The sequence below is a fragment of the Camellia sinensis genome, chromosome 11 (genome assembly GCF_055761805.1).
Source record: "Camellia sinensis isolate YWXY chromosome 11, ASM5576180v1, whole genome shotgun sequence".
In the NCBI taxonomy this organism is placed as follows: domain Eukaryota; kingdom Viridiplantae; phylum Streptophyta; class Magnoliopsida; order Ericales; family Theaceae; genus Camellia; species Camellia sinensis.
In genome coordinates, this window is record NC_138971.1 from 25,269,038 (window position 1) to 25,289,588 (window position 20,551).

The window sequence follows — 20,551 nt, forward strand, 5'->3', positions numbered from 1 at the left end:
GTACGCATCAATCACCTATCACACAACGACATGCAACTAAAGAACCCGTTCACATATTATGTATGCATACAAAAGTAAATCAACAAATGCTACCACATTACTTACATTGCCACGCAGCGACAATGGCCGAACTAGCGACTTAATGTCCTTAAAATACATGCACACATCATGTTCACTGCTATAGCGACTCCGGTCTTTTCCCATTTGATTATTGTATCCGGACTTAGGTTCCGTAGATTCTGTCATTGTATAATTGTTGTTGTTGTCCCTTATTTTCTCATTTGGAATTATAGGAGGTGTTCGGCAGGTTTGTTTCAGGTTGGTTGGGTTTAGAAACCAAGTGTTGCTGTCCAGGTTTTTGGTTCTTCGCTCGAGCGAGGAGTTGTTCGCTCGAGCGAGAGGTTGCGTTTGATTTGGACCTGTAGCTGTGCATTCTTGGCTCGAGCGAGCTTTTCTTTGCTCGAGTGAGTTAGTTTGTTCTTCGCTCGAGCAATAGTTCCTTCGCTCGAGCGTGTGTCTGGTTTCAGACCTGAGGCTTTGAGTTCTCCGCTCGATCGAGCTTTCTTTCGCTCGAGCGAGCTTTTGGGTTGTTGGCTCGAGCAAGGTTTCCTTGGCTCGAGCGTAGTTTCTTTGTGTCTGGTCGCTCGAGCGACCAAGTCTTCGCTCGAGCGAGCCTGTCCAGTTTATATACGCAACAGCGGGTTTTGATCAGTCTTTTTCATATTCTTTTGATTCCAAACCCTAGGTCCGACTTCTCTCTCTCCCTACTCACCTTCTCTCTTAGATTTGATCCACTTAGGGTGTGTTTCTACCCTAGATCCTTCATTAAAAAGATACAGGGAGTCGAGGGCTTTCATTTAATCTGAGCATTTGGTGATTTGGAGCACTTTGGTATTTGGGCACTCATCTTTGTCTTCACCATTTGTGTTGTTTTCTTCGAGGTAGGGATTTCCTACTCCATTTTATAGGTTTTGTTCTAAGCTTTGGTAATTTGATATGTTGGGGATACATTGGTAAATTTTGGGAAAAACCCTAGTTGTATTATTGAATTAATTTGTATAAGTAATTCATGGAATTGGGAAAAGATGGTTAAATTCATGGAATTGGGGAATTCATTGATTAAATAGCGTAATTGGGTAATTGGAATCATTTGCCTATTGAATTGTTGACATAGTTATTTTCAGTTTAGAAATAACTGTTTTGGGCTATCGGTGGAGGATAGTCGTGATTGTTGTAGACATTGCATGTGGATTAGGAATAACTGAAACTAATCACATTGATTAAGTCATTAATTTTGACTATGGCATTGATACAGAAAATATATGTATTGATTGAGCATTGCATTTGCATACATTGTTTGTGTGTGGGAGGAGATAGGGGATGTACTCCACGGTTTAGGGGAAGATAGGGGATGGACCTCTAAACCGGATTTTGTTTGGGAGGAGATAGGGGATGGACTCCATTAGCATCACTTTTATGTGTGCTTATTTATATAGAAGTGTTTTATTGATACAGCACTAAAATTTGTATCAATCTGGAAGTATGAAGTGTTTGATTTGAGCTTGAGTCTCATTTGTTTGTTGATATTGGAGGGATGTGAATTTGATATATGTGATCCACTGTTATAAGTTTGGCCAGGTTCTGAGCCATGTTGATAAAATTGGAAAGTAAAACGTATCTTTGGCAATAGTGTCATGAGACTGTAAAATGAAGTAATTGATTATTTTGGTTAACCATCTGTTGAATGCTATTGCTTTATTCATTGCTTATATGTGGTTTAGTATATTTCTACTGGGCTGTGGCTCACCCTTTATGGGAACATCATTTTCAGGTTCAGGTGATAAACTACCTCCAAGGACTTAGCTTGGGAGGGTTTGGCATTTGGATTGAAGAAGACTACCTTTAGTTAATAGTTTTTATTTATTAGTACATGTAAACATTCAAGCCTAGGGCTTTTCTTGTATTGAGATTATAACTCATATTTTTGAATCCAAGTGTTGGCTTGGAAAGATGTAAGCCTGTAGGGCATTTTATTCGATGTTACATGTAATGCTTTATTTAGTAATACTCTGATGAATGAATTAATAAATTGTCTTCTTTAAATAATGCATGTCAATGATATATAATGGGTTATTTTTGAGGGCGTTACAACTTGGTATCAGAGCGTACCGGGTTTGAATACTTTGGGTACGTGGGAAGTGATTAGTATCACATTGGGTTCGTCTCGTTTGATAGAGACTTAGTGTAATGTTATATGCTTATGTGATAACATGTTTATGTGATTATGTGGGTATGGAATGTAGTTTCTTGGATGTTGATTGGACCCTTGAGTTTCTAGTAGTCTTGTTGGAAAGGCACTTGATCACTGCTGCTTCCAACCGGAACTATAGTAACGCATTGGGACTATCATTATCCGGGAATGAAATTCGTAGGTGCTTATGTGATTATGTGCTTACGTGGAATGAATTATTGTTGTCCATTGCATTAGGACGCGAGTGTTTAGCTTCGGCACATTTATTAATGTGCTAATGTCTTTGTTTCCTTTATTAGGATGTCAGGACGAGGACGAGGACGCGGTAGGCGTGGTAGGCTGGGTAGGCAGGAGGTGCCTGTGCCAGAAGAGATTCCGGCAGTTCAAGAGGGAATTGGCCAGGCTAATGTGGCCGAGCCAGTAGGCCAGCAGGCAATGGGCGCTTTAGCTCGAGAGATAGCAGGAGCATTCAGGGAGTTAGTAGGCATTCTCAGAGCTGAGAATCAAGCTCAGGTTGTTGCTGCTGATGCAGGACCTTCCTTTCTGAAGAGGGAGTTCTTCCGGTCTAATCCGGATGAATTTGTAGGTGATCCAAAAGAGCCGCTTAAGGTAGATGAATGGCTTGAACAGACAACGAAGATGTTTGAGATGCTTGGCATCGAAGACGAGGGGTTGAAAGTGACCTTGGCATCTTTCCAGTTGAAGGGGGATGCGGGTCAGTGGTGGAAGTTTACTAAGGGGCGTATAGGAGGTACGTGGGAGGCTTTTGTGAATGCTTTCCAGGAGAAGTTCTTATCTCCAGCTATCAGGGAGAAGCTGCGAGACCAGTTTTGTCAGCTTAAGCAGTCGAGTTCTTCAGTGGCCGAGTTTGAGGCTGCATTTACTAGTTTGTCCAGGTTTGCACCTGAGTTGGTGGCGTCTGAGGAACGCTGTTGTATTGAGTTTGAGAAGAAGTTGAGGCGTGGCCTCAAGCTGAGAGTTGGGGGAACTATGATTCGGGATTATGGGCGTATGGTTGATGCTGCAGCCCACATGGAAATCATGATGCAGGAGGAGGAGGAAGGACAGAAGGGCTCTAAGAGGAGTCAGGATGGTCAGAGTGATGGTAGGAGACAGAAGGGTTTTAATCCTCAGCAGTCTCAGGGTAGCTTTTCTAGATCGACTTTTCCTGTGCCGAGTGCTAGTTCGGGGAAAGGCAGTCAGGGAGACATTACCTGTTTCAAGTGTGGCCAGTTGGGCCACAAGTCTCCAGTTTGTCCTCAGAGGGGAGGAGTTCAGAGAGCAGCATCTTCTTCGGCTCGATCTCAGAGCCAGAGTCAGGGTAGAGGTCAGCCACTCTCGTGTTATCAGTGTGGTCATCCAGGGCATATGAAGAGGTATTGCCCGCAGTTGGGTGGCACATCTGGTGCATCTGGTTTGAGGCCGATTCAGGGTCAGCAGCCAGGTCAGTCGGATCAGGCCTCGAAGGCCAATCAGGGAGGGGCTTCATCGTCTCAGTCGGTGCAGCAATCTTTTGCTCCTAGGGTTGAACAGGTTGATCAGAGGTCGTCTGGGCGCGTGTATGCTGTTACCGCGCAGGATCTTGTGCCAGCACCATCAGTTGTGAGAGGTACCTTCTTGTTTTGCAACTCGGTTGCTAATGTTTTGATTGATACGGGTGCATCTCATTCCTTTGTGTCTGCTGCATTTGCATCTGTTTTGGAGTTGGAGTTAGCACAGCTAGCATCTCCTATTTGTGTAGTGTCACCTCTTGGGGGTGAATTGATTTTGAAACAAGGCGTTAGGGGTTGTGATATAGAGGTTGATTATCATAGAATCCCATTTTCCTTTGTAGTTATGCCTATGAGAGGTTTCAATGTTATTTTGGGTATGGACTGGTTATCGTCATACCGGGCAGTTATTGATTGCTACCGCCAGAGGGTCACTTGTTGTACCGTGAGCGGAGAGTATTTTCATTTTCTGGGGGACCGGGTTGGTGATGTGTTGCCACCGGGGTATGTTCAGCGAGGACGGAGTGAGCTTAGTGGTCTACTTGCTAACCTTTCGATTAGTGAGGATGTTGAGACTCAGATTGTGTTGCCAAGGATGGTTTGTGAGTACTCGGACGTTTTTCCCGAGGATCTTGTTGGTTTGCCACCGCATCGAGAGATTGAGTTCTCTATTGACCTGGTGCCCGGCACGGCGCCGATTTCTATGGCACCTTATCGTTTTGCCCCAGCCGAGTTAGTTGAGTTGAAGATTCAGCTCCAGGAGTTGCTAGACAAGGGTTTTATACGTCCTAGTGTTTCGCCGTGGGGAGCACCAGCCCTCTTTGTTAAAAAGAAAGGTGGTGCTTTGAGACTGTGTATAGATTACCAAAAATTGAATCGGGCTACGGTTAAGAATAAGTACCCTATGCCTCGTATAGATGATCTGTTTGACCAGTTGAAGGGTTCCCGTTGTTTCTCTAAGATAGACTTGAGATCAGGTTACCACCAGTTGAGGGTCAGAGAGGAGGATATTCCGAAGATGGCATTCCGTACGCGGTATGGCCATTATGAGTTTCTGGTGATGCCATTTGGACTCACCAATGCACCGGCAGTCTTTATGGACTTGATGAACCGGATCTTCCGGGAATTCTTGGATCGGTTTGTAGTCGTTTTTGTGGACGACATCCTTATCTATTCGCTTTCTGAGGAGGAGCATGAGTCACACTTGAGGGTGGTGCTTGAGTTACTTAGAGCTCATAGGCTGTATGCCAAGTTTGGGAAGTGTGAGTTCTGGCTGAGGGAAGTCAAATTCTTAGGCCACGTGGTATCCGGGAAAGGAGTGTCTGTTGATACATCTAAGGTGGAGGCAGTGCAGGATTGGGCACAGCCTAAGAGTGTATTTGAGATCCGCAGTTTTCTGGGATTAGCTGGGTATTACCGTCGGTTTGTGAAAGATTTCTCCAGGATAGCATCACCGTTGACTAGACTGACTCGGAAGGGAGTCAAATTTGTATGGAGTGGGACTTGTGAAAAGTCGTTTCAGGAGTTGAAAGTTAGACTGACCACCGCTCCAGTATTGATTATTCCAGAGAGAGGGTTGGGTTATACAGTCTATTGTGACGCCTCACGAGAGGGTCTGGGTTGTGTGTTAATGCAAGAGGGGAAAGTAGTTGCCTATGGCTCACGTCAGTTGAAAATTCACGAGCAGAATTATCCTATACATGATCTAGAATTAGCAGCTGTGATATTTGCCTTGAAGATTTGGAGGCATTATCTTTATGGTGAGAGGTTCGAGGTGTTCTCGGATCATAAGAGTTTGAAGTATTTGTTTACACAGAAAGACTTGAACTTGAGGCAGAGGAGGTGGATGGAATTTATAGAGGATTATGACTTTGAGTTGCATTATCATCCGGGAAAGGCCAATGTGGTGGCCGATGCCCTTAGCAGGAAACCTGTTGGTGACATAGCTAGTATAGCCATCCGAGAATGGGAGATGTTGGGTGCACTTGGGGAGTTTGATTTAATTCTGTGTGAATCCGTTGAGGCTGCGGCCTTGTTTTCTGTTATTGCACAGCCTTCACTTGTGACTCGAGTGTTAGAGGCTCAGAGAGGTGACTTCGAGGTAGAATCTCTCCGTGAGAAGATTTCCAGTGGGAAGGTTGAGAAAGGTTTGACGGTGTATTCCGACCTGAGTGTGAGATACCGAGACCGTCTGTTTGTGCCGGAGTCTTGCCGAGAGGAAGTACTCCGAGAGTTCCACCATTCACGCCTTGCGGTGCATCCGGGAGGCACTAAGATGTATCGGGATTTGGGTCGCCAGTTCTGGTGGCGGGGTATGAAGAGAGATGTGGCAGCTTTCGTATCTAAGTGCCTTACTTGTCAGCAAGTGAAGGCTGAACATCAGAGGCCAGCGGGTTTGTTGCAACCCTTGCCTATTGCTAAGTGGAAGTGGGAACACGTCACTATGGACTTCGTTGTGGGTCTTCCGAGGACTCAGCGGGGTAGTGATGCTATTTGGGTGGTTGTAGATCGGTTGACTAAGTCGGCGCACTTCATTCCTATGCGCGTGAGAGATTCGGTCGATCATCTTGCCGACTTGTACATTCGGGACATAGTGAGGTTACACGGGATTCCAGTGACGATTGTTTCGGATAGAGATCCTCGTTTTACTGCCAGGTTGTGGCAGAGTTTACAGAGTGCCTTAGGCACTAAGTTGACCTTTAGCACGACTTATCATCCTCAGACTGACGGACAGTCCGAGCGTACTATTCAAATACTTGAGGATATGCTTCGGGGTTGTGTTGTAGACTTTAGTGGGTCGTGGGAGAGGCACTTGCCGTTGGTAGAGTTTGCCTACAACAACAGTTTCCAGTCTAGTATTGGTATGGCACCATTTGAGGCCTTGTATGGCCGACCGTGTAGATCTCCTGTGTGTTGGGCCGAGGTGGGTGATGCACCTCTGTTGGGTCCAGAGTTGGTGAGAGAAACGACGGAGAAAGTTGAGCTTATCCGTAAGAGGCTTGTTACAGCACAGAGTCGTCAGAAATCGTATGCCGACCGTAGGAGGAGACCTTTGGTGTTTGTGGTGGGTGATCATGTCTTTCTGAAGATATCACCTAGACGGGGTTTGATGAGGTTTGGGAAGAGTGGGAAGTTGTCCCCTCGGTTCATTGGTCCGTTTGAGATCCTTGAGAGGATTGGCGAGGCTGCTTATCGTTTAGCTTTGCCACCGCAGTTGTCCGGAGTACATGACGTATTTCATGTGAGTATGCTTCGGAAGTATGAGCCGGATCCATCACATGTGTTGGATTGGACCGATTTAGTGGTTGATGAGGATATTTCGTATGAGGAGAGACCGGTGCGGGTCTTGGATAGGCGGGATCAAGTTTTGCGAGGCAAGACCATCCCTTTGGTAAAAGTTTTGTGGAAACATCATGGAGTGGAGGAAGCCACTTGGGAGCGTGAATTGGAAGTCCGCGAAAAATATCCGGACATGTTTATTGATTTGTAATCTTGTATTTAGATTTTGTAATATTGTTGAACTTAAGAGCTTTATAAATGTCTTAAGTTGTAAAACACTGGGTATGTTTTGGTCAATGGATATATTTTGGAATTAAATTCGATATGGGAATTGCTAACATTGGAAGGAATAATGCACAATAGTAATGCAGGTTGAGATATATGTTGTTTTTATATATATTGTGAGATGCCTCTTGATAAAGAGATGAAGTGACCAGTATTGGGTCAAGTTGTTTATTATTGTTTTATAATATCTTTGGGAATTGAGAAAAGAAAAAAAAAAAAATCTGTTTTCAAAAAAAAAAAATTTTATGCTTAATTTCGAGGACGAAATTCTTTGAAGGGGGGGAGGTTATAGCGACCCCGGTCTTTTCCCATTTGATTATTGTATCCGGACTTAGGTTCCGTAGATTCTGTCATTGTATAATTGTTGTTGTTGTCCCTTATTTTCTCATTTGGAATTATAGGAGGTGTTGGGCAGGTTTGTTTCAGGTTGGTTGGGTTTAGAAACCAAATGTTGTTGTCCAGGTTTTTGGTTCTTCGCTCGAGCAAGGAGTTGTTCGCTCGAGCGAGAGGTTGCGTTTGATTTGGACCTGTAGCTGTGCATTCTTGGCTCAAGCGAGCTTTTCTTCGCTCGAGCGAGTTAGTTTGTTCTTCGCTCGAGCAATAGTTCCTTCGCTCGAGCGTGTGTCTGGTTTCAGACCTGAGGCTTTGAGTTCTCCGCTCGATCGAGCTTTCTTTCGCTCGAGCGAGCTTTTGGGTTGTTGGCTCGAGCAAGGTTTCCTTGGCTCGAGCGTAGTTTCTTTGTGTCTGGTCGCTCGAGCGACCAAGTCTTCGCTCGAGCGAGCCTGTCCAGTTTATATACGCAACAGCGGGTTTTGATCAGTCTTTTTCATATTCTTTTGATTCCAAACCCTAGGTCCGACTTCTCTCTCTCCCTACTCACCTTCTCTCTTAGATTTGATCCACTTAGGGTGTGTTTCTACCCTAGATCCTTCATTAAAAAGATACAGGGAGTCGAGGGCTTTCATTTAATCTGAGCATTTGGTGATTTGGAGCACTTTGGTATTTGGGCACTCATCTTTGTCTTCACCATTTGTGTTGTTTTCTTCGAGGTAGGGATTTCCTACTCCATTTTATAGGTTTTGTTCTAAGCTTTGGTAATTTGATATGTTGGGGATACATTGGTAAATTTTGGGAAAAACCCTAGTTGTATTATTGAATTAATTTGTATAAGTAATTCATGGAATTGGGAAAAGATGGTTAAATTCATGGAATTGGGGAATTCATTGATTAAATAGCGTAATTGGGTAATTGGAATCATTTGCCTATTGAATTGTTGACATAGTTATTTTCAGTTTAGAAATAACTGTTTTGGGCTATCGGTGGAGGATAGTCGTGATTGTTGTAGACATTGCATGTGGATTAGGAATAACTGAAACTAATCACATTGATTAAGTCATTAATTTTGACTATGGCATTGATACAGAAAATATGTGTATTGATTGAGCATTGCATTTGCATACATTGTTTGTGTGTGGGAGGAGATAGGGGATGTACTCCACGGTTTAGGGGAAGATAGGGGATGGACCTCTAAACCGGATTTTGTTTGGGAGGAGATAGGGGATGGACTCCATTAGCATCACTTTTATGTGTGCTTATTTATATAGAAGTGTTTTATTGATACAGTACTGAAATGTGTATCAATCTGGAAGTATGAAGTGTTTGATTTGAGCTTGAGTCTCATTTGTTTGTTGATATTGGAGGGATGTGAATTTGATATATGTGATCCACTGTTATAAGTTTGGCCAGGTTCTGAGCCATGTTGCTAAAATTGGAAAGTAAAACGTATCTTTGGCAATAGTGTCATGAGACTGTAAAATGAAGTAATTGATTATTTTGGTTAACCATCTGTTGAATGCTATTGCTTTATTCATTGCTTATATGTGGTTTAGTATATTTCTACTGGGCTGTGGCTCACCCTTTATGGGAACATCATTTTCAGGTTCAGGTAATAAACTACCTCCAAGGACTTAGCTTGGGAGGGTTTGGCATTTGGATTGAAGAAGACTACCTTTAGTTAATAGTTTTTATTTATTAGTACATGTAAACATTCAAGCCTAGGGCTTTTCTTGTATTGAGATTATAACTCATATTTTTGAATCCAAGTGTTGGCTTGGAAAGATGTAAGCCTGTAGGGCATTTTATTCGATGTTACATGTAATGCTTTATTTAGTAATACTCTGATGAATGAATTAATAAATTGTCTTCTTTAAATAATGCATGTCAATGATATATAATGGGTTATTTTTGAGGGCGTTACAACTGCTACACCACATAATCGCCTTGCAAGTACATGGAAAATGTATGTCACACAAACTTACACCCACACCACATCACTATGCATAAACACCAAAAAAAACATACCCGTTCCTATTTCTGTTGTAGGCATCTCTGATTTTGTGTTTCTCTGCCTCATTCATCAAGTTCCACACATCTAGCAAGTTGTTTAAATCAAAACTAGACCACTACCTACTCCTCTCCTCAAACGCCTCCACGTCAAAAACGTCAACATCGCCCAGCTGTCCCACACTACATCCTCCAACATCCACCACCGTATTCACATTCAAAACGTTCGACCCCATCCCCATTTTTCGTATCCCTAGGTATTCAAACTCAGGCAAACTAAGTCCCTTCCTCACTTTACACTTCAGTTTCCTCACAAAAAGTTTTGCTTACCTTCCAAACGGCCAACTGTCAGCACACACCTACCTACTTCAACGACATCGGATTCATTTGGACTTACTGGCACCAACACCCCACCCGTCACGTCACTATCCCCCCTAGGATTGACATGCCCACCTATCCTATCTTCACCGTGTCGCCCACCATCAACCATTGTGGGCCCATCCTTGATGTTCACATTTTCGACATCCACCCTCTCAACGCAGCTAACATCGATCATATAGAATGCTTGTGTTACTTTGTGCACATCTTGTTCAGCTAACTACTCCTCAAGTACACATATTATGTTCCGCAACTCACCATTTTCCTGCGACAACTTCTTAATCTCGTCGTCTTTCACTTTCGAAACTAAAGTGAAACCACCTACTATATCTACAGCTTGTTTTTCTTTCAACCTCCTCAGCTTGTCAACCTCTGTCCGCAACTTAACTATAATTGAATATTTTAGTTTACATTGCGTCTGAAGTTCGTCGATTTCGGCTAATGATGTATCTAGTTTTCCCTTCTCACCACCCACCTACACAGTACGACTTCCATGAACTGTACCACCACTGCCACCAGCACTTGTGCTATCAACCCGAACACTCTATTCACCTCTTCCATCCCCAACCAGATATGCACCACTTCTGCGTAAATCACATATTCCACGTACACTACGTTCCACACCCAATTCTCTTCCAACCATACCGTCATTGCCTTCATCACCCAAACTCATATCGTCATTGTCTCTGCTACCACCCGCAACCTGATCAGTGTCAACAACCTTGTTTTCACCATGCACTTCTCTATATTCATCAAAATTTGCGTTTTTTCCTCCATCAAAATCTTCCCCTACTATTATAACCTTCTCATACGGTTGACTCACAAGTCGATTAGGCCTCACTTGCCACACAAAGACCTCTTATCAATAAAATGCCTCTAACACCAAACATAACGTAACATCTGTTATGCGCACATATATAACAAACATGAAACCTACACGCGCGCACCTCAAAATGTGATGTGGATGTCAAATCCAAGCCATGTGTTTTCGCCAACAATGTGCTCATGTTCCATTTCAAAAATCGCGGGAACATTATAGGTTTGGCAGTGGCTGTAATGTTTGTATGTTCACACAGCCGATACTGTCCATAAACAATGACAACACCATTCAAACTGTAAAACAATCAGAACGTTACACACTTATTACACTTTACGCTACATGACATTGTTCGGAATGTAATACAACATCTATAAATACTAGCAGTTAACATAAATTACATACCAGTAACGTGACGACGCAACCTGTCACTTTTTTCGATTTTTGGCAGAATTCCCTCACAAATCCCATTAACGTGTTCAAAATTTCCGTCATCTAATCATAATTTTGCACCGTCTCTAAATTGTCAATGTACCTAATGAACATCCAACTGATCCTCTCCCTGGACGTTGAGAAGAACAACTTCACGCACAAATACAAACACAGTAGTTTGGTAGTGTCCTTCTCATCGCGTCTCGACTTTCTTTTCACCGTATCATCAAGTAAATTTCTAATCAAACTTGCGGTTATCCGTCCTATGCTACTACACCGTCGATGAATAGAATCAGATGTAGGACGCTGTAGACGTGCCCGAACGTCCCGGGCTCCGCGCGCGAATGGGCGCGAAAATCTGTTTTGTTCATTAGGCTTACTACAGTTCGGACTCAATGTCATGGTTCTAAATCTAATCTCGCAAAGTGCAATCCAAGACCGATAAATCACCAAAGAGTCCAAATCCAGTAAATCATTTTGGAAAACTGATTTTTATAAAGAAGTGCCAAACATGGACTGCTTTGTCAGATACAGAGTCGCCACCTAAATATTTTATTTTGGGAAATTTAGGAAACCCTGACTCGTGCCTAAGGCCACGTGTCCGTCATCACCAAAGTTGCCTCGGCTCAGGAACTTGGGTACGAGAGGGGAAGGTCATGCAATGAGCACCCCCGCTCGCCCAATCAAAGGATCGGCCTTTACTAAGCATGATATTTTGTTTTGAAAACATATGTGTTCTTATTCTGGTTTATTAGCTAGAATTACTATGTGATGCGCACAACATACAAGTATAGACTAGATCGCCTAAATTGGAACAAAACATCTCATGTTTGTTTGAAAATGGTTTGAAGGTGCTACTCGCAAGTAGGCTAAGACGTGGATTTGCCACCCTAAAGTGGGCTTAGAAAAACATGATTTTGCCACTCTCGAGTGGGCTTAAAACTCGTATTTCAATGAATTGTTCGAATTCAAGTAATCCAACCTTCACCCATAGGCATTCAGGCAGTTATATCAGTTAAGCAAATAGCCTTATGACAAGCATGCTAAACATGGCAACACTTACATGCACGCAAGATGCTAAAGCATATACACTTACAGTGTACTCTGAGCCAAAATAAAAGCTAGTTAGTAATCAATGCATGATCCTAGCTATATTAAGATGGCTAATGCAACACATGAAAAATGCAACTAGAAATAGGCTCGGCTATTCTAAGATGGCATATGAAATGCAACTTGATAATCATGTATTCAAGTAAGAATTGAAATACAATGCAGTTAGTATGATGCCCCGAGCCCGGTGCATGCAAGACAGATGAATGAATGCAAACATGTGAAGCATAAGGATGCTAATTGAAACATGACCTAGAACTAACCATTGTAAGCGGTTAAGTAAAAGGGAGAAAGAGGTGGGGTTGGAAGACATTCACATACTCACGCACACTTATTACAAAATTCGCCCTCTCGACGGAGGGTCCGAATAAATAATACAAACCAACTAATTAATCAACTAACAAGCTAATTAATTATTACAAAACCTTAACTAATTAAACAAATTAATTAAGTTACAAAACAGTTAAAGCGGCCTCGAGAAGAGGGACATATGCATGCTCGGTCGGCTTCTCTCGGAAATCCGTTGCCATGCCTCATGTTGCCTCTGTTTGCACTATTCTGCACCTTTGAAAACTGTACAAATCTCTGTGATGCTTCTGAACCACCCCATGGACGTGCTGAGAGGCCATCGGCCAAGGAATAAGGGTCATCGACCACTTTTTAATCCATCGGCCAAAAATTGTTAGCTGATCGGCACTGCAGATAGCCGATCGGCCATCTCTTCCTGCAGACTGCTCCTTTTGCTGTAGCAGAGTACAAACAAGGGCATGACAATACATTTGCAAGAAAATGTTGTGCAACTACACCCCTTATCATGTTTGGAACTCAAAGGAGTATAGTGCTCGACTCTCGAGCCATCAATCACGCATTTCGATGCATGATGACCAAAGAGGCCGAGTTCCACAATTTAGTGTGAATGAAATGCACGAAAACACACAAATGCCTTAAACTCTATCATGTTGGATCAAGAGTGTCAGCGACCGAGGATCAAGGCACGTTTCATCACTTCAAGTATGAAACGTCCCTCGTTCCTCGTGTTTAGTTTAACACCCAAACCAAACACAATGCAATGCATGCAACATGGGGAAGCTATGCAATGCAACATAAGCATGCAAAATGCAATGTAACCTAGACATGCAAACATGCAATGTAATCAAGAATGCAAAATGCAAAGATAAGCATGCAACAACAATACCAACAACAAGTATGTGACAACATGCAATCTAGCAAGTATGCAATAACATGCAAGATGGATAAGCATGCAACAACATGCAAACTAGCAAGCATGCAACAACATGCAATGTGACAAGCATGCAACAACATGCAAAGATGGGCTTAAACCAAGATGGGCAGACCTCAGCCATGCCCAAATTAGTGGCCAAAGTGATGAATCAATGGTATGAAATGCACATATAAACATGCATGCTAATTGGCCCAAGAACTAGGCAACAATGCACAATCCTCAAACATGAGCAAGGTGTGACAAACATGAGAATGTGGCAATGAAATAAGCTCTGAAATCATGTGAGGAATGATGCCAAATCAACCAAACAAGTCAAGCATAGCATGCAAGAAAGCTCAAGGCTTAAGGCTAGCCAAGGAGCTTGCACCAAGGCAGCATGAATCAAACCCCAAAGGGCCAAGGGTACCCAAAATAGTCCCAAGGTAGGTCAATACAAGACCAAAAGCATGATTGAACCTAGCCAAAACAAGCTAGACCAAAAGACCAAAAGCATGAAGCATGCAAGGCTAACAAGGGGTGTTACACTACACCTATTAAAACCAAACATGGCATGACTTAACCAATAAAAATCAGAGTTATGGCTTGTCAAAGTAAGCCCAAAAACCCACTGAGATGGCATCCTAAAGGCCTAAGCATGGAGGCATGCACAATGACCCACTCTTAAGGCATAAAACACCAAACCTCCAAAACATCAAGAGGGTGACAAATGCAAGTGTATGGCTACACTACATGGACTGAAATCACATATGAAATGATGCCAAATCATGAAACTGGTCTAAGCAATGCATGCTAATGACTTGGACACTCAAAGCTAACAAGCTAGATTGAACCATGGCTATACAAAACAGTGCATGCATGACCAATACAATGCAAATCAGAGCTAGAGCATGGTAAAACAAGGCTAAAAGCTTCTTTGAGTTGAGCCAAAATATGCAAGAATGATGGTCCAAACACATGATGCATGTTAAGGCAATAGAGAGGATTGCAAGACAAGTGCATGATGCATGTAAGAGGCTATCAAACCAACTTAAAACAGAGGTATAGCATGCTAAAATAACAGCAAATACTTACTGAAATGGGGCCAAAACATGCTAAGCAAACATGCTACTATTGTGAGCCATTTATACTAGCATACAAGACACAAGGAAAGGGGGGTGTCCCTCTCCTATTCAAGACTCCAAAACCACCTTTCCACCACTAAAAATCCTCTGGATTTCAGTGGTGAGAAGGTCAAAATAAGAAGGTTCCAAAGCTCAAAAAGGAAGGCACAAAACAAGGCCAAACAAGGCCTAAGAGGGGGTAGACAACTCCTAACACAAAAGTGATCTTAAACAAACATCACAAGCATGAAAAATCAGAACTTTTTATAGTTTAGAGTTAAGCTTAAAACAACATGCAAATAGGTCTAAAAGCTTAAGCCAAAATGGGGGATTAAAATGTAGTTTACTCACCCTTGAAGAACACCTTCAAGAACACAACTCCAGCACCTTTTCTGAGCTTAAACCACTCCAAGAACTCTAAAACCAACTCCTAAGGACCTCAGCAACCAAAGGATGGTGCTCTACTAGGTGTTTGTGTGCAATAGTAAGAAGATTCTATACTTTTGAGCACAAACAAGGGTAAAACAAGAGAGAGGGGTAAAATATAGAGAGAGATAGATATATAACTTATATATCCAATTCTCAGAACCTCTGGAAAGGGAGAGAAGGCTCCCTTCTTATAAAATTGCAATTCTCAAGCTTGTTCAACAAGCTTGAGTCTTGAATGCAATCCTATGGAGGATGAGAATTGTGCTCACTAGCTGTCATAGTTGGCACAAAATATTTGCAAAAAGCATATGGAAAGGTCTCGGCTCAAAAATATGGCCGATCGACCAAAAAGAGTACCGATCGGCCAACACTTATGGCCGATGGCAAGAAAACAAGGCCGATGGCACCATGCCTTAGCCGATGGGTTGCAGGGATGGCCAACAAGGCACCGTCTTCCCTCAGAAGCAAAAACACAAGTCCTTGGCCCACAACCAAGTACAAACCAGACAAGTTGAGAGATCCTAAGGCAAGGCGCGCAGCCGACACCTTCGGGAACTCAAAATGAACACGAGCATGGATGATCACCGAGTGTTCAAACGGTGACGTCCAAGTCTTGAGGACGGTAAAAAATGGGGTGTCTACAGACGCGTGCCTGGAGATAAGTCCAATTGTTGGACTTCACACTGCAGCCCAAAAACCAGTCTACTGTTGGCTTTCATAACTTTTATGGGACACCCACCAATGTAAAACGCATCGTCCCGTCGATTAAACGTCCTAAGAATTTTAACCACCAGCTCGTCACATTTTCTGTACTCATTCCAGTCTGGCTTGTTGATAATGATGGCTTCAAACATCAGCTAAAAAGGCGTCCGCCTAAGCTACCAAAAGTGTCTTTCATTCAACCCTAACTCAGACACTACCCTAATGATACTGACCATGTTCGATCGAAAATTTATATGTTATGTGGCTTTCCCAGGTGATACACCTTTCTGAACACCACTTTGTGCTTATTTGAACAAAACGCAACCCTGCAGCTTCACACCTAGTCTGGATGATGACGCCCTACCTGCAGACTCACAACATTTACACTCAGTCGACCTAGTCCATGAGCTCCTCATCTACGCAGCTTCTGCATTTTGACAAACAAAACCAGTCTCAATGCGACCCCAACCATTAACACTATGATACAAGAATAGTACCATAGCCATGTCATTTTGACACAAATTAGTTCATGTACTGTATATGGGAAAATGTTAACACGTAAATATGGTCCAATTCGACTCCCATTCTCACCACCATTGACAATCAACAAACAACATACACTTTCAAATGACACACCCTATTCCCCTTTTGCAAAACATTTGCCACCTAATAACAAACAATAAGAACAAACGCACGACATTCGCAGTTAAACTCACCCACCAATGTGAACCAACGCACCGTACAAACTACATTACGACACACACAATATCCGCACATTGACTTGATACTATTAGGAACCTAATTATGTCATCGGACGATACCATATGAACAACATCATTAACCACTTCAAATAAACACACACACAGCCATCTACACGTGTATTAGTTTACTATATACATGCTAACATGTGCCACACAGTGGTCTTATATGAATAGGTCACACATTTCAACTACCCCTAGTGGGCGGACAAGGTGGGGACCCAATATCTGCATATCACAAAAACATAGCAATCCCATCTCCCCCACATGCTAGTTCACAAACAACATTCAGTACCCAACAAACATCCCCATCAATGGACACATGCAAACATACAAAAAAAATCCCAACACAATTGACGACAAACGCATTGGACACAAATTGGAACACACAATGGAAAAATAGTCAAACACAACTATTACACATTCATATCGTACACACACACACACGACACTCACACATCACTTGCGCAATGAAACCCTCCAATCAATTACTAGAAAAATATGCACACCTGAAACCCAACCAATCAATCGCACAACACATCAATGAAAGAAGCAAACTTACGCTTATGAGCCATGACCCCTATTATAGATCATCGATACGTCACCGTCATGCCAACACAGAGCACACACACCTCCTCTGTTTCAAACCCTAACCTCTATGTCCACGTCACCAATATTCAAAAACAACAACACATTGAAACAACAACACCCCAAACCCTACTGTAATTCTACAACAACCAAATCCAATTCCACAAACCACCCCCAATTCCACGACCATGAAAACAGCAACACCAACAATCAAGGGATTCACCGCTATTCGTGTTTCGAGACGACAGCTTGATTTAGGGATTCCATATCTTAACACACGGGTCAATTCAAACAGGTCGTATAATGACCGGACCCGCATCACACTGTTTCACAGCCCAAATAAAAAAAAAAAATTCTACTAAACAACTTTTTGCCAACGTGACACCCAAACACGTCCCACACAAAAAAATCAATCCAACCACCCATACACACATTTCGAGAAATAGGGACATTTTCGTAACCCCATGTCCAAAAAGACCAAACGGAGTAACTAATATCTTTAAGGACTAATTGGACCACCTTTTCACATTTTAGGATTTATCCGTAACTTTCCTTAAACTTAAACCATAGGATTAACAATATCTTTCTTTTTTGATGATGACAATACATGTCTAAATTTGACAAAAATTAAAATCAAATAGCAGTTTCATTTATGAATTACAACAATAAAGATATTCGACAATTGAAATATAAGCGCAATTCATGGTCACATTTCTTCTCCCCTTTTAACATCATCAAAATAAATGGTTAATGTAGGTGAGGTGAAAGAAAAAATTTATGATCATTTGAAAATATATATATTTTAAAAAAAAATCCCCCTAATATCATGGATATATTAAAAATACAAAGTTAAAAAAAAAATCAAAATAGAAATGTTGGAATCTATTTTTACATCAAAATCATCACTACTCCATATCAAACTTAATAATCCAAGAGTTATAAATATGACTTAGAAACCACAATTTAAGAAATCGGATTAGACATACCAAGTTCTTTTCTATAAAACAAAATTGATTTTCATTAAAGGGTTTTGTGAAAATGTCACGCCCCAATTTTTATTACTCGGATAACATTACCAATATTCATTAATTAAGTTCATTTATTGTAGCACTTGTACCCTTTTAAAACTTTTGGAAAGTGTATTTGAATTCTTTATTTTATTTTGGGGATCTTTGGTGTTGTTGTATCTTGGTTTTTGTTTGAGTGAAAATTGATTTAAACTTGTTGGGTTTAGTTGTTCGCACTTGTTCTTGTCAAAAGTTCCTTAGAGACTTAGAAATTCTATTTTAGGGTTGACACCAGTCTTCCTAAGGGTTGACCCTTACCTGTTGGTGAAGTTTCTGGAAGTGTTGCTGGAAAATAGGGTCGACACCAGTCTGGGGAGGGTTGACCCTCTTATATTACAGAATCTGTGTGTTAGTTGCTGGAAATTAGGGTCGACCACCTCCTGTCTAACGGTCGACCCCCCTTGCTTGTGCCAAATTACCTTTTCTACATGAAGGGTCGACCCCCCTGCCCAAAGGGTTGACCCCTACGTGTTTTTTTTTCCAAATTTTTGGACTAGTTTGGGCCCTACTTTTTGGGAGTTTTGACTTGTTCCTTTCATTTGACTTTGGGGCTATTATTCTATCATACTATAAATAGGCTCCAAACATATTTCATTTCACGGTTTCTCTTTTTTCCTTTCTCTCTCAAACCGTGAGTTCTCTTCTCTTTCTCTGAAACTCAAACTTTTTCACTTAAATCTCTAGATCTACTTACCTAGAGTGATCTTTTCATCTTGGTCATTTGAGAAAGAGTGTAGATCTCGTCAAGGGCTTCCTTTTGGCCCGAATGGTCTGTGGTTTCATCGCCAATGATTTTTGGGTCGTCATCTCTTTGCTTCACGAGGTAGGGATTTCTTTGCTCCTTTCCAATACTTCATCTATAGATAGATTTGTAGTAGATTTTATTGCATAAAAACTATATTCATTATGGATTTTCTTGAAAGCCATGAATGGAGATCTAGAGTTTAGTATTTGTGATTGGAGTTGTTAAGTTGTTTGTTGTTGGGTTATTTGGGAAATGATTTATTATGTTTGTGAAGAGAGGGAGGAAAGCCCTAATTTAATACTATTGAGATAATGGATTTAAAAGGGAGGAAGTTGAATAATTTTTATATTTTACTAATATGGATTGTATAATTGTATTTATATCAAAAGAAAATAAAAGGAGAAGTAACCACGGTGTTGGTATTGTTATAGTCTAATCACATGAAGTTAAGTTGAGTTATGGTTTTGATACCAATGGGATTTGTTTTGTAAAATAAAGATGATGGATTTGGTTTTGATTTTGTAAAATGACGAGAATGAATTCTTAGAAAATGGTTGGAGTTGTGTGGATTGGAAAATAAAGAAAAGTGGTCTTTTTTATAAATAAAAAAAAATGAAATCATCACCCTTTGCAAATTGATAATGAACTTGAGGTCAGATTTTGAGACTTTTACATAATATCATTGTTATTGGACTGAAAGTCTTGTGAGGATTGGATTTTTGTTTTCCTTTCGTATTAGATGTAGAAATGGATAGATATGAATGCAAATGGTGGAGTTGGATATTTGTAATCTCTCACCTCTGAAAATATGGATAGTTTATCTATTTTGGAGATTGTATATCTATTTAGAAATAACTGTCTTGGGCTATCAGTGGAGGATAGCTATGATTGTTGTTGAAATTGTATGTGGATTAGGTGAATTGAAACTAATCGCATGTGCTTGTCATTGAATATGACTATATTTATATACATTATATATGTATGGTTATTTGGGAGTGGAAAGAGAATGTACTCCATTGTTTGAGTTTGTGATTAAATACATTGCATATGTATGACTGATTGTTTAGGAGGAGAAAGGGGATGGACTCCATTATAATTAAGTTGGCCGGAGTGTCCTGGGTGAAAGTCCCGAAATTATATATGGGTGCCTAGCCCGCGGACGAAATATCCATAAAACTGCAATTGTAGCGCTTGTATAGCCTACGTTTACATGGGTCCCGTTTGACTATTGCCCGCGGACGAAATATTCGTGAAAGAAAAGTTTGAAGTGTTTATGTGTGTGTGTTGTATGATTTGAAAACCATTGAGTTGTAGCCTCAGTTGGGTGTCTAAAATGTAATGAACTGGCTCTTGAATTGAGATGAAATGAATTAACTTGAAATAAATTGTCATGAATTGGAATAAGACTAGAATGGCTTGAGGTGTATCTTTGGCCTGACATTTCATTATGGAAAGGTGTATCCTTGGCTTACCATGCTTAAGGCAGGTAGAGCAGAACTTATTTATCATTATTGTCTCAGTGTATTTGTGTATA